Source organism: Leptodactylus fuscus, chromosome 7, assembly GCF_031893055.1.
Source record: "Leptodactylus fuscus isolate aLepFus1 chromosome 7, aLepFus1.hap2, whole genome shotgun sequence".
NCBI lineage: Eukaryota > Metazoa > Chordata > Amphibia > Anura > Leptodactylidae > Leptodactylus > Leptodactylus fuscus.
In genome coordinates, this window is record NC_134271.1 from 74,888,913 (window position 1) to 74,903,904 (window position 14,992).

Below are 14,992 nucleotides of genomic sequence, written 5' to 3' on the forward strand. Positions count from 1 at the left end.
TCCACTAAAATAGCGGACATGTGACTGATTTGGCAAGGCAAAATTGTACTTTGTTTTTGACCTTCTGAGTTTTTCTTGCAATCATTGATACAAAACACTGATATGTGAATAAGACCTTAGGCCCTTTGAAGGCAACCATGTGATTTTTCAGTATGCCATCAGTGTCTTCTCCGTCTGTGTTTGCGAATCAGTTACCTAGCTACCCACAGGGTTTGGGTAGCTTTTTTTTGTTTTTGTGTGCCTTCCATATTTGTGAATCTGCAAATACGGATGACACACTGAAGCAATACTGTCCGTTTTTGAACATTATTTGGTGGACTGCAAAATACATACAGTCGTCTTCAACTAGCCTTACATGTTCGGGCTTCCATTCTTTGGGTCCGTTGGGGACCCGAAAATGGAAACCTAATCCTCTTACAAAGTGGTTATTATGGGGTCTGCTTGCAGGACTTTTTTCTGCACATTTTTCAAGCATATCCGGGGATGGAATCACCAAACAGAGCCTGGGCGCAGGTGTAAACCTAGTCTTAGTCTGTTAACTCCCACAAACTCAGTAGATTCATGTTCTTAAAGGGATTCTACCATTAAAAAACTTTTTTTTTTTTCTAGGTAACACGTCGGAATAGCCTTTAGAAAGGCTATTCGTCTCCTACCTTTGGAAGTGATCGCCGCCGCGCCATTCGTTCAAAATACTGGTTTGTACCAGTATGCTAATTAGTTCTCTCGCAGCGATGGGGGCGGGCCCCAGCGCAGGAAATGCGATGGGGGCATCCCCATTGCTGCTCGAAAACCGACTCCAGCGTCGCCTCTGTCGTCTTCTGCATCCTCCCCTTCCTTCTTCGGCTTCACGTCGGATGCCTGCGCAGTACGCTCTGTTCGGCGAACTTTGCGCAAAATTGCGGTGTCGGCACTATGGCCGCGGGCATGCACAGTACGTTCGGCGAATTTCGCCGAACAGAGCGTACTGCGCAGGCGTCCGACGTCAAGTCAAAGAAGGAAGGGGAGGATGCAGAAGAAGATAGAGGCGGCACTGGAGTCGGTTTTCGAGCAGCAATGGGGACGCCCCCATCGCATTTTCTGCGCTGGGGGACGCCCCCATCGCTGCGAGAGAACTAATTAGCATACCGGTACAAACCGGTATTACGAACGGCGCGGCGGAGAGCACTTCCAAATGTAGGAGACGAATAGCCTTTCTAAAGGCTATTCTGACGTGTTACCTAGAAAAAATAGTATTTAAAGGGATTCTACCATTAAAAAACTGTGTTCTGTTAAAGCCCCTGCTTCTTGTACTGTATAACTCTCAAAACCACCCCCTTCCACATTAATAGCCTTGAATCAGGAAATTCAGCGTCAGACTAATGACAGTACCTTGTAGAGCAGCTTCTATTCTTACCAAATATATATTATTTATTCTGCTTTGCAGCTCTATCTCCTTGAAGATAAGCTAAAAAGGGCCTTAGGGGAGTGTCGTCTTCTGCTTGGACTTCACCACCCTTAACTGCTTGAGTGAAGTCTCCCAGTTTGTCTGCAGTTAGGGGCCATTATATCTAAAGCAGTGTGTGAAGCCCTTGTAGGAGAACAAACGCCCCTAAAACCATTTCAGCCAATTTACATACAAATAAAACACAGATTTTCATGAGAATGGAGCTGCAATGCATAATAAAAAATAAATGTCTGGAAAGTGTAGAAGCCGCTCTACAAGTTATTGTTATTAGGTTGAAACAGATTTTCCTGCTGACAGACTCCCTTTAAGGTGTGTGACTGATGCTAAGCCCCCACTCAGGGTATGCCTGGGTACTGTTTTATGTATTATTGTGCAGTTCATGTAATGCCAATGCTGAGAACTCAATATTGTGTTGTGTGTATTGTGTGCCATTGTCACTTTAATTGCATTGTGGTATCAATGCTTCATTTCTGGTTCTGGTACTTTCTGGCGGTGCAAGGATTATCCATTTCGCCCATTCGCTGTTCAGTGTGTAGCATCTTCTCATACTTTCCAAGGTTCAGCCTACATACTCTTTGGCCTGATGCTTTACAGTCATGACTTGGTAGAAGAGTCTCCCTGTACTAGTCCTTTTTTCACGACGTTCAGGACTAAAGTCTGGAATTTCAGTAGGATCAGTGCAAAGTGACTGTTGCTTGCCTTTATTTAAAGAGCAGCAGAGTGAATGTCCTTAAGTCACCTAGTGGGACAGGGTCTGTATGAATTATGCATCACCCCTATGAGTATAGGAACGGGGGTGTCTCTGCAGGACTGTGACTGAGACAACGTTATCTGAAAAATCTGGTACCTGCATTCCGTGAAGCCATTGTCAAGCTGCGGCGGTGTAACTTCTGTAAACTGTTTTGAAGCTCCAGGTAAAATGCTCACTAAACCCTAACCTGTCAGTATGGTGTATGCTTTTTCAGTCCTACTTCTAGAAGTGCTGGTGTTACGTAGAGTCAGCTGGCTGCCCTATATATTGAAATCCAATAATGATTGAATCTGATGAATGACTCTGTCCCCTATTCAGGCTAGGTTCACGCCAGTCTCTCCATCATTTGGGTCTGCTCGGGAACCTGAACGTCAGACAGACCGCTATTTTAGCGGTTACACACGGACACCGATGGGCCCCAGTGACTATAATGGGGTTGTCTGGTGTCTGCCAATTCTAAACTAAAACTTTCAGAGAAAAGTCCTCTGTGCTAGACTTTTCTCTCTGCAAATTTTTGGTGGTTTCTGCACTGGAGCTGAATTTTCTCCTTCAGCAATGACAGCGCCGCTGGAGATACCACCTCCTTCCTAGTTCAGTAATCAGGAGTTCTTTAATAATAAGATGGCCACCCCTCTTCTCTATTTTTGTTTCCTGTCCTATGGAAGGATGATGTTGGGAGTTCTTTCCAGGGGACCGCAGTACCTTATCTAAGGATACTGGGGGCCCAAAGGTGGAGAGAGGGGCGCGTACGATCCAGGACTGGAAGTGTTGCAGGTTTGGCTTCTATTGTGTGCTGTGCTCCAGCCAGAGGTGGGGCACCATGACTTCTGGTCAGCAGAGTTTCAATGTAGGAAAGCTGAGATCATACCTCAGCCCACACAGGAAGGTTGGGGGTGGCATTGACGGTCAGCTCTATGTGGGCCCGAAGGGGGAAGAGTTTATGGTGTGCACAGGGAGGAGAAGCCAGCCAGTTCATAAGACCACACCTGCCCCCTGGCCATAAGAGGCTATGAGAGACAGGTGCAAACCAAGTGTAGCTTCTTAGGATGGAATCAGGGCAGTGCACAGAGGCCAACAACATCACCCTGGTCCCTCGTTAGGTAAGAGGGGTCTCGTGGTTATAGCATTCTTTATGCTGATGGTACAGGAAGAGTCTCCTTCTGTGTTAGCATTATATCCAACAATTTTATTTATGTTTATTTGCTCCCCTCTTTCTCAGGTCTCCTCTTGTCTTTTGGTCTGCCTGGGGTTGGCATAGGAGTGTTTTGATTTCTGTGCTGTAAATTTTTGAGATTAAGATAACAGACGTTAAATTTAGCACCTAGGAGTTTTGTAGTCTTGCTTCCTCCTGCTTCTATAAATCCCTGTGAAAAAGTATTTCCTCCCTCACAGATTTCTTTTGATTTTGCACATTTGTCATTTGTTTCTGATTATCAAACCTATTTGAATATCAGACAAATTTAACATGAGGAACTTTGACTAACCACATTTTTTTTTTAAAGCAGCGTTCAGTTTCACTAGCCACACATACTCCTGGTTACCTGTAGAACCTGTATGACAACATGAAGTGGGCTTCTTCAGGATCTTCAAGATCTCAAAAAGCTACACATTATGCCAGATCTGAAGTAGTTCAAGAATACATGAGACAGTCATTGACCTCTATCAGTCTGGTAAAGGTTACACAACCATTTCTGAGGCTTTGGGACTGTAGCGAACCGCAGTGAGTAGATTTATTGAACTCCTTCCCAGGAGTGGCCGGACTACCAAAATTACTCCAAGAGCACATAGACAAATCATCCAGAAGGTCAAAAAAGAACCTAGAACAACATCTAAAACACTTCAGGTCACACTGGTCTTACTTAAGGTCAGTGTTCATGATTCAACAATAGGTAAGAGACTGGGCAAAAATTATATCCTTGGGAAAGTTCCAAGGAGACCATTGTGATTAATCACAGTTTACTTTAATTTCCTTTGTCTGATATTGAAACTTGTTTGCTAATCTGAAAATGTAAGTATGACTAAAATGCAAAATCAAAAGAAATCTGTAAAAGGGGCAAATACCTTTTCACGCATGTTTCTGGCCTTTGTATGGATTTGTACCATATGTGAATGTAACTTTTTAGTTCTGTTCAACATGGGTGTTGCAGGTGTCAATATATCCTTATTGCTCCTTATTAAGTCTGGGTGGAGGACTGTTAATGGACAGGTTTTTTCTTATATAGTAATTCTTATTCTACCCGCCTACTTCAGATGTTTTTTTCCTCAGACATTTGGGACCAGTTTGGGTGTTTGCTATAACTAACTTAGTTCTTTACCAGTGGATGGTACTATGACTTTAATTGGGTACTGCTAGCTAGCCTACAATTGACTGTTCCTAGGACTGGTGAAATTTATTTTCGGGCAGTAATGACTTTGATATTTGACTTTTTTTTTTTTTGTGTGCTCCTGGGCCTCAGCCTGGACCAGCCTGTCTTCTTCTGAGGCAAACTGTGGGCCTCTCGGTTGTCCTTCTAGCCTTCAATCTTGCTAGTGTGGAAGGACAGAAATGTAAAGATTCAGTCCTGATAACTCAATAGTCATGGGAAGGGGTGGGCGATTAATTGGAAGATAACCAAAACCCTAAATCGGCTCAGTTATTGTTGTAAACTTTCTGACTTTGACTATTTCAATTATTTTACTTCTATATAATAATGTCTCACACTGCCATAGTCTAAAGGATATGTCACTAACTGTAAGCTATCCAGCCATGATTGCTGATATGTGAATAACCAAAACCCAATTCCATCAGCATGTTTTGCCATGAAAATAGGAGGGTCTTTTAAAAGAAAAATATTTATTAATTGTAAGCGAGCTAATATGTCCAATTAATCCTGGTTGGAACCTGATCACCCAGCCCCAGTGTTGGGCGATATTAACATTTAGGCGGCAAGATTCCTCACTAATGGGATTCATCAGAGGAATGGACCTGGAATCAGCAGGTAACTTCCCCTTGATAGATCTATTGCAAATTTTCATAACTTAAAGGTGGAGAAATTTCTCCTGGTCTCTTGTGGAACCACCCCACGGGTATAAACTCCTTGGTATAGATACCTCTATGCCTTTCCTCCATGGAAGAGGGAGTCCTTAAGAATAATTATAATTAACAATACATTTTATTTATATAGTGCCAACATATTCCGCAGTACTTTACAAAATGTAGGGTTCAAGTATAGACAAAGTTACATTACAAAGAAATAGTCAATTTACACAATGGGACTATGGGTATTGTTTCCTGGCTCTGGAATCTCTCAACAGCAGATCCTTGGCCACTGATAAAAAGAAAAAAATCTCCTTGCCCAGGGTCCAGTGCTTCACCAAGGGTGAGAAGTCTTTTTTTGACTGCTTGGCTTTCGAAAAGGGGATTCTGTAAAATAAAGGATTGTTGAAGCAGGTAGCTTCTAGTTGCAAGCAGGTTACCTCACAAATATGCTTGAGAATCTGGAAAGCTTCCTTTCTTTTGCTGACAGACCCATTGATGTCCTGACTGTTCCTGATCTTCGTTTGATCTTAGAGTTTCTCCAAGCAGACTGTGTGAAAGTCTTAGGCCCAATACGTGCAGTTCTCTGCTCTTGATACTTGGATGATCACCACTAGGTCAAGTGATTTATTAAAGAAGCAGGTAGATAGACTGTCTGCTTCTGTAGACCTAGGGTTCCCCCAGGATCTAAGTTTAGTTCTTAATACCTTGGTAGTGGACCCCTTTTAACCTCTAGAATAACCATCTTTTAGTCTCCTTGAGGTTGGCCTTCCTTTTGCCCATTACTTTGGCTAGGAGAGTGGGAAAGATCACTTTTTTTTTTTCAATAATTTCATCCTTTCGCTGTTATCTTGGAGGATGTTTATTTCTCACAATCCTGCCTTCCTACTGTAGTATCCAGGTTTCATTGTTATAGAAAGTAGTGTACTCTCTTTTTGCTCCTGTCTTAACTCAGAGATGGTAAAGTTGTTAGGCACTGCTTGCTTAAATATCTGGAGATTTCCAAACTTTGGAGGAAGTTTTCACAACTTCTGGTTCAGCTCAGTGGCTGAGATAAAGGGAAGGCTGCCTCTTACCAGACAGTAGCCAGATTGTTTACAGGGGTTGTCCAGGCAAAAAGGACAACCCCTTTAACTTTTAAATCAGCCAGGGGCATTAAAAAAAAAAAAAAAAATCATACTCCCCTGTCCCTGATGCTCCAGTGTTCTCCCGCGCTTCCCGGTTCTTCTGCCCCGTTGGCTTCTCCTGGGTCTCTTCCAGATTTCAGCTGAAGCCGCTGATTAGCCTTAGCTGTCATGTGACCACTGTGGCCAATCAGCGGCTTCAGCGGAACTCTGGAAGAGACCGGTTCAGCACAAGATTCGAGACCCTCCGGGAGGAGACCAGAGCCTTGGGGACAAGTGAGTATGCTTTTTTTTTTGTTTTTGTTTTCCTCAATGCCCCCAGCTGATTTAAAAGGGTTGTACATTTTTGCCTGGGCAACCCCTTTAAGAGAACTATATATTTAGTCTAATCCTCATGTGGTTCTTCTGTCCCAGATGGTTTTGATGTGAACTTGATTAGGTCTATGTCTGTTTCCTGGGCAGAGAGGGCTAGAGCATCATTAGACCAAATGTGAACGGTGGCATTTTTCTTTTTGCCTCATAGCTTCTTCAGACATTATAGGCTGCAGCTGCCATCCAATGATGGGTTGTCCTATGGAAGGAAGGTATTATAGACAGTGGTCCTCCATAATTCTGCTATTCTCTGCACGGGTGCTTACATTGAGTAAGGGGAAGCTTGGATTACTTACTGGTAGTTGTTTTTTTCCCCCTCAACTACAGTACCTATAATTATACCATTCCGATTCAGGTTGCTTCTTGAAAATAGTGTAGAGTATTAAAAAACAAACTATACATGTGTGAGAGAGAATGATTCATACAATGTTGAAGTTCCATGGAGTTTACTAAAGAATTAGAGAAGAGGGATAGCCACTCTATTTTAAAGAACTCCCAGTTCATGTTCCTGTCCTAGGGGCAAGGCAATCTCTCCAGGGGTTCTGTCATTGACTCAAGGAAAAAAAAATTACCTGTAATTTTCCCTACATTTAGAGATTATGGGGTATCCTATCATGAGAGCTGTATGAAGATCTACAGATCCATGTAGCACCTTCTGGACTCTGAGCTGCTTACTTGATGCAGATGGGTCACTCTGATGCATGAGAGAAGAGTGAATGGTCAGTGCCCCCTTGATCTATCAGGGATTCCTGACATGAGCAGTCCTCCATTCTTGGACGGTGCAAACATATCTATATAGACTGTAGAAAAGTCACTTCAGGTCCTGACAGATCTGGACATCAGTGTGATGTCCTTTCAGAAATGTACTAGTGTGAGGAAGTAGCATTGTTAGTCTTATGAGAACCCCTGCCTTGCTGTGGTCAGTTTGCAGCACCTAGACCGTTCACTTACCCAATCCATTCTGTGCTACATGATAATGACTGCTAAGTGAAGCATAGAGCAAGTGGCTCACGTCCTATTAGACAACAATGGAATCCGTTCTGTCACCTGCTTCATGTGGACTTTTAAATCTACTTTACCTCTATTTCATATGTCTGAATTGAAAGTGTGTATGTGATTTATAATAAAGCTGGTATTTTTTTTAACCCTGCTGAAGCTGTGCCACACTGTCTTCTTTTCCTTATTAAAGGGTTTGACTAGGTATTGTATAAATACTAAAAAAAAAAAAAATAACGTCTGACGTATGACGTCACTCGCACATGTCAATTGTTTATTTCCAGTGACTACTGAGACCAAATCAGTGGCCTCAGCAGTCACTGGAAAGAAATGATTGACGTGTGAGTGACATCATTCATCGCTTTTATGCTATCCTCCTTCATGATTTGTACAATGGCATGGGGCACAGGACTTCTGGCAGTGCGGACTGAACACATGACCAAATAGACAGTGACTGTGGATAATAGAGCCCTGGAGAGAGGCGAGTATGGCTGTTGTGTTTTGTGCAAGTCCAAAATAGTTAACCCTTTTACACCTCTACCATAAACCTACATTGTAGGTTTTTGGCCTCAATTGTCAAATTATTCCATTTCTGCAAATGTCCTCTTGGTGGGACAGGGGGGGGCCCTTTTAACATACCAGGGCCCAGTTGTGACTGCTACCTTTTCACACTGTATAGCTACACTACTGATCTGGGATTTATATATTCTTCTCCTCAGCTGAATAACCAAAATGGCAGCTTCCACCTCTGTTGACTCATGTCATTTTCTCTGTATACAGAGAGTTTGTGGAAAGTGAGGTGGAAGATGCATTGTGATGTTGGCTCATGATCTGCACCAGGGGCTCACGGCCGCCTCATCCTCTGAAATGTCTCGCTCAGAGATGGATATTGATGTACTGAAGCCAGTGTTAGCCTAATGAAGCGCGGCAGCCCCCACTCCTTTCCACAGCCGTCACTCTAGCCCCCACATCTCCCAAATGTCTTCAGACGGCTGTGTCTTCCTGTGTTGACGGGAGGCTGGAAGCCATGGCTGAAGGAGCGGAGCATGGAGCACTGCGCCCTCTCTCTGCTTCCAGGACTTGTTTGCACACTACACATTAATTGCAGGAGACAGGTTTGAACATGTGATGCGCTGACATTTTATTGTGAGTTCTGCGAGGGTTTACGTAACTCCAGAGAAGCTGGTGTTGTAGACCTGTAGGATGTGGGTCAATTTCCAGGTCCAACGAGGGTCATCATCTTTTTGTATATTACTGTTTTCTTCTTCAGTCACATCCAAGGGAAAATGCAAAATGAAACTATGCTTTTGTATAGTGGTGAAAGCCACCCCCTTGCTCAGTTGTGCCACAAGGAGTCCCCTCTCTAGACAGTCTTCTACCATTTGTTGCATGCATTTATTCTGTGCATTGTAATGATAAACTACTTTGTATATAATATTAGTTCTCTATTACTATTGGTTGTGCTGCAGGTTATTTGCGTATTTTCTGTCATGCTGGGGTGTGAAGACTTTCTTTATGTAGGAGTTTTTCCATGCTTTTCTGGAGTCTTATGCTAGGTTCACACTAGCATTCGAGTTTCCAGTGTTCTAGTCTGCATGGTGACCTGAAAGAAGGAAACCTTGTCCACTTAAAAATTAGTTACATGTGGAAACCCCAAACCATAGACTATAATGAGGCCCACCAGGTTTACACCGGTTTTATACTGAAAAATCCTACTTGCAGTGAAAACCAGAGACGTGTCTGATTCAGAAATTGAAAACCCTGAGCCATTGGCAGCTTGGTGTGCAACCCCTGGGCGAAAGGGAAAGCTTCTGACATCTCTGCAGGGTGTGCAATTCTGATAGTGTCATTGACGGCCGTCAAATGTTAGTGACTTTGCTGTGAACCGTTTGTAACTGCAACTGCCTCAAGTACCTGGTGAACAATGAATCCTGCAAGTGTCTGAGTGTTTGTTAGATCACATCTTACTAAGAAACACTTGAGATAAGCGCAGCACATGGCCTGTATGTTGCACAGTCCCATTTAAATGAATGGTGGTGACAAGCGCATGGTTTTGCTTCCGCAGAGGATGCATTACCTACCACCAGAGGAACCTATCCTCTAATTCAACGTGTCCTCATAGGTGTTCGGTTCATGGAAACAAATAGCTTCCCTTTGAAAGCTGTCTAAAAAAACTTCATGTTTGCTATTTTCTAAGCTATCCATAACTCCTACAAGCAGTCCTCCTTGCAAGCTGGTCTCTAAACTGGCCCACTCTCTCAGAGCAAGGGAACATTTCTTTTAGTAAGGAATAGTGGGGGCTAAAGATGAAATTCCTGCTGTGCTGAAATTGTTGTTGTGGCACCTATTAGCAGATAGACCCAAGAACTAGACCTGATGGAAGTAGTGATAGGGATCCACTCTTGCCTGGGTAATATGGATGATGCCTGATGTCACACCATGGAAGAACAACAAACAAATTGTCCTATGTGTGGGAAGTTGACAGGCAGAATGTTGGAATCACGGCATATCTCCCCAAGATTTATGACATACGTGTTGTCCAGTGCAGGTCTTATGTAGGCCTTAGCCCAGGTGTGGGTCCTAGGTTTGTTACTGGTCCATAAAAGGCTGCATAGACTGTACTTCAGGGCAGATCCTGGGAGCGATAGGAGGTGCCTGGGTCTGTCCTGAAATACTGAGAGTCTAGTGAGACCACACTGTGCTAGTTTGTTTTTTTGGTTGGTAGTAAGCCACACGTATAGTTAGTTTTTACTGTTTAGTTAGTGCTCTGATGAGCAGGGTTTTGTTTGACAGTTTTTTTGCCTGGAGTTAAGGCTATATTTTATTTTAATCACACAAGGGTACTCCATTTTAGACACAAAAATAATAAAAAATAATAAAACCTAACTTTTATTGGCTATAGTTAAAAATCTACACCCAGTGATCATTCCAAAATAAATAAAGTGAATAAGGTGACTAAAAACAAATGACTGATACTGTTTTATAGTTGGTACAATCACCATGTATTGCTAGGTGGTACCGTCCGTATCTTTCTGTGTCACTCCCTTCCAATATATTGTTTGTTAGGGGAGTTTTAATGAACGGCATAACAACAGATGGCTTCCCAGCAAAACTCTTATCTAGCAACTAAATAATGATTCTTATTGTAAATAGGCAGGTATATATGTATATACAATTGTGTATAGTGAGTAGTGGGAACTAGGGTTAGATAATAAGTCAGGTCAACCTATAGCTAATCTTATGACTCCCCCAGGTAACCACACTATGTACTCAGCTGTATAGTAATTTCTATACTCTGGTGCCTTGCCTATTACTGCAGCGATAAATTAACATGATAGTTGGCTTCCTCTACGCGTTTCGCCACTATGGCTCATCAGGAGGATGATTATTGCTAGAGAAACGATGTATTGCGGTGAAAACCGCACTTCCTGGGGCCTCAGTGGTAGACCCCAGTACTTGTGTAGGTATGACACTGAGCGTTGTAGGGACGGGCTTTAAATAGTGTTGAGGCCGTCCCAGCTCCACCCATTCGACACGCCCATACAGCTATTCCACCAGTTCACAGCGTAATGTGGACTGGCCTCTTGGAGGCGGGGCCACGACGTACATGGGCCAATATAGCAAAAGCGCATCTGTGCTATGTTAAGAGAGATGCTGGCTACATTCCTGATAGACGGACGGAACCAAAGCACAAAAGATGAAAACTATGGGACAAGTGGTAAGTATCTAAGGTAAGTCATGTCAATATACAAATTTTAACCATTGGTGGATCGTGCAATACTATGAACAACTCATTGGATTGGAGCATTAATACAATAAAGCCAAAAAACTCCTCGCCTCCGTGTAGCCTCCGGGGTAGTAGAGATGGATACATCTATTATCAATGCTACTCTGAGTATCAAAACTAATTTCCTTATTGTTACAGATCTCTTATCCAGCATCAGGATGAACCTAAGCTCGGCCAAATAGCCCTCTTATTCATACTGTCATAATCTGTATACACCGGACAGTTCGGTATCATGCCCCGATATAGCATACTGTATCGATTACATGCTCCACTTCATCCAATTAACCCTACCAAGGATGGTGGGAGGAGTTCCACGTATTTAATGACAGGAATGAAACTTGGACAAGACACATTGTGTCATGGCTACGTTATATTGATGATGTAGTAATAATCTGGTCGGGCCCAGTAGAGAAGTTTCATCAGTTTGTTGCACTTCTAAACGAAAATACTCTTAATCTGCGGTTTACTTCATACGTGCATAAGAACCAAATTCCCTTTTTAGATGTTAAGATCTCCCTGTTAGAGGACGGAACACTCAGTACAACTTTATTCCGAAAAGAAACAGCGACTAATTCGCTACTACATTGGAATAGTCACCACCCTTTTCCATTGAAATTTTTTTGTCTAAAATGGAGTACCCTTGTGTTATTAGATGTTGAAATAGGACTCTAAACCCTGTGTATATACAATATATTTTATTTTACTTATTCTGTACCTGAAATTAAGGTTTATTTATTTTGCTTCTTTTCCAAATAAACCTGTTTGCACCAGATATTTTATCACTGTCTCTGACTGGTTGAGTTCGCACCATTGCTGCTACCGAACTACCTTCTCCACATATTGGACAATTCACAGACAGAACTTCGTCCTGCCTTGCAGGAGTCCACACACAATACAGTTTCTAGATTAGCACCAGAACACTGACCCTGCAATGACCTGTACCAGTTAAAATGGTTATACGGTTTGTAGTATTAATGACATACCCATAGGATAGGCCATCAAGATCATCTGCAGGTATCAGACACCCAGGATTCCTTCAGATCACCTGTACTGAGAGAGCACCGCTCATCAGCATCGCATGCACATATGTACTGACCCTATGGAGATGTCCAGAATCTCCCTCTCCCAAAAGATGGAAGGAACCTACGTAATGGAATATCTGACCACTGAACTGTAGACACTTCAGTGACTCTTCAATATACTAATTTTTATTATCCACAAATTAATAAGACAGACACCATTAAAAACACTAAAGGGTAGTGATAAAGCTAATGTGGATTTGCAGTCATAATAAATATCATGCTGATACTTTCCATCGATTCTGGTTTTATTGGTTCATTTGCTAAGACTCCATGATTGGTGATTTTTATGAGCAGGACATTGGTGTGAGATGGTACATGAGATCCCTGAGGTCCCTCTCCTACCACCTTTTTTATTTTTTGCTCTCTCTTTATAATTTTGCAATCTCTGATGGCTCCATATAAGCTTTTTCTCTTTGTAATTGTAGCCCTCTTTCCTTTTCATTATTCTACCTTCCTCTCTGATGTATTGTGCATGTAAGTGCCTGGGTAAGTGCCTGGTTCTTTGTCATACCATTTCTGTTTTTGGAAAGGATTCCAGGGGGTTATTGGTTCTAGGCTTGGAATAAATGTCCCTTGTTGTTATTTATTTTGTAAATTAGACGAAGCTCTAAAATAAAAAATTAAAAAAAGAAATAATTCTTAGCAATGGAAATACAATGTATAATAGAAAAGTATTCAACTTATTCAACTTTTCATTCAGATTTCAGTTATGGAACACTTGGGGGGGGGGGAGATATTGGTTAACAGCAAGAAAAGGAATGCTGTCGTCTTCAAAGCTTAAGTAACATGGACTGGAAAGGGCCAAACTGGTTCTTTTGTTGTTCCAGACTCATTAAAGGGCCAGACCTGTTTGTCAGCGCCAGCTCTTGTGCTTGGCATCTTGGATAATTGTCCATATAATGAGAGCTGTCCAGAGCCCTGAGCATCATCATCTCTTATAACTGGGATCCTAGCAGACAGCAAGGCCAGTGACATCCACCCACAGTGGCAGCAATTTAATCCATCTGCGTGGGCGAAGGTGCTGGGAAGGATTTGTGCTGCATTCTGTTACTGCTGTAATAATAAAGTAAATGTGGCGGGTCACATCCTGCTAAGCCTGGGGAATTGTCATGTTCCCTTAAAGTTACCTCCCAGTAGAGTGTACCCAAAGTATCTCACGGCAAATACAGTCTAATGTGTACGCAGTATCATATAGAGCAGCAGAAGCTGAGCAATTTGACATATCATTATGTAGGAAAAAAATCAGTATAACCAGTCATCAGTCTTTGCTATAAAGTTAAGGAGGTGATCCTATCAGAGGTTCAGCTATCTCTGTATACACGGTCCTAGTCGGGAGATTGTCGTTTACTAGGTAGGACCTTCTCCTTGACTACTTGGAATAGAAAGAGCAGTGATATAAATTGATTAAAGACAGTTTAATCAGAATCTTGTGGGACTATTAAAGGGCTATCTTATTTTATATTATCTTTGACATTCAACATACAGATTACACAGTATTTTCCATGTGAGAGAGTGATAGGTGTGGTCTGGGAAGACTAGCAGTGTGGCACCACACTGACAGAGCTGATCTCTCCATACCAAGTCTACAGAGCAGGTACTGTGCTACCTGTTGTTGTTGCCAAGGTGGGAGACTGGTAGCCAGTCTCTTGTATAGTCAGGAAAAAGTGTTCCTATGTTTAAGTCAGTTCTCAGCCAAGAAGGTGTTTGTTTTTGTTATTTGTGCCTTTGCAAAGGCGGTGTATGCACTACAAGTGAATAAAGCCTGAACTTGTGTGCAACCCAGTGTCTGTGTCCCTGTTTCCTGCACTGCTACAAGCATCTACCTGAGCGAATCCCCACAGCAGACAAGATGGCGGAAAAACTAATCTCTCTCTTTTCACAGATCTTTTCCCCTCACAGCTTGAAAGCGGACCTTTTAACGTCTCCAACAAGTCCAAGTTTTTATACTATTTAATAGCTGCTTCTCCACTGATTCTGGCATAGTGTGAATTGCTTTTCTAGCTCCCACCATTGCCAAGCAATAAGTGCAGTTTTGGTGTCTGATACACTATTCATTCTCTGTATTGTCAGGAGGGCGGTGTCAGGCAGGGCAGGCAAAGTGATACGGTCTGCCTCTGATTGGAGCTCTGAATCACGCCCCCTGCCTGACACCACCCTTCTGGCATTACAGAGCTTAAATAGCACATGAGGCACCAAAACTATCTGCACTTGTTGTTCACAATTGGTAGAGGCCAACTGCGCTGGATTTAGTGGAGCGATGCCTATTAACAAGTGCTTAGAACTAGAATGGGTGGAGGTGGTGAAAGGTCCTTTGCAACTTCTCCTGTATAAATAACAATTCTCCACAACACATTTTAGGTATTTGTTTTTTAGTGAGGTGCCAACAATATTTCTGCTTGTCACCTGCCTTTTGCCGTCTC

The 14,992-nt window shown here is 42.5% G+C and overlaps 1 protein-coding gene across 1 annotated transcript in view; it reads left to right on the forward strand.

Annotated features, from left to right (window-relative positions):
• Positions 1–14,992, forward strand: part of KIAA0513 (KIAA0513 ortholog) — a 55,383-nt gene that overhangs the window by 16,265 nt on the left and 24,126 nt on the right. The window lies entirely within an intron of this gene.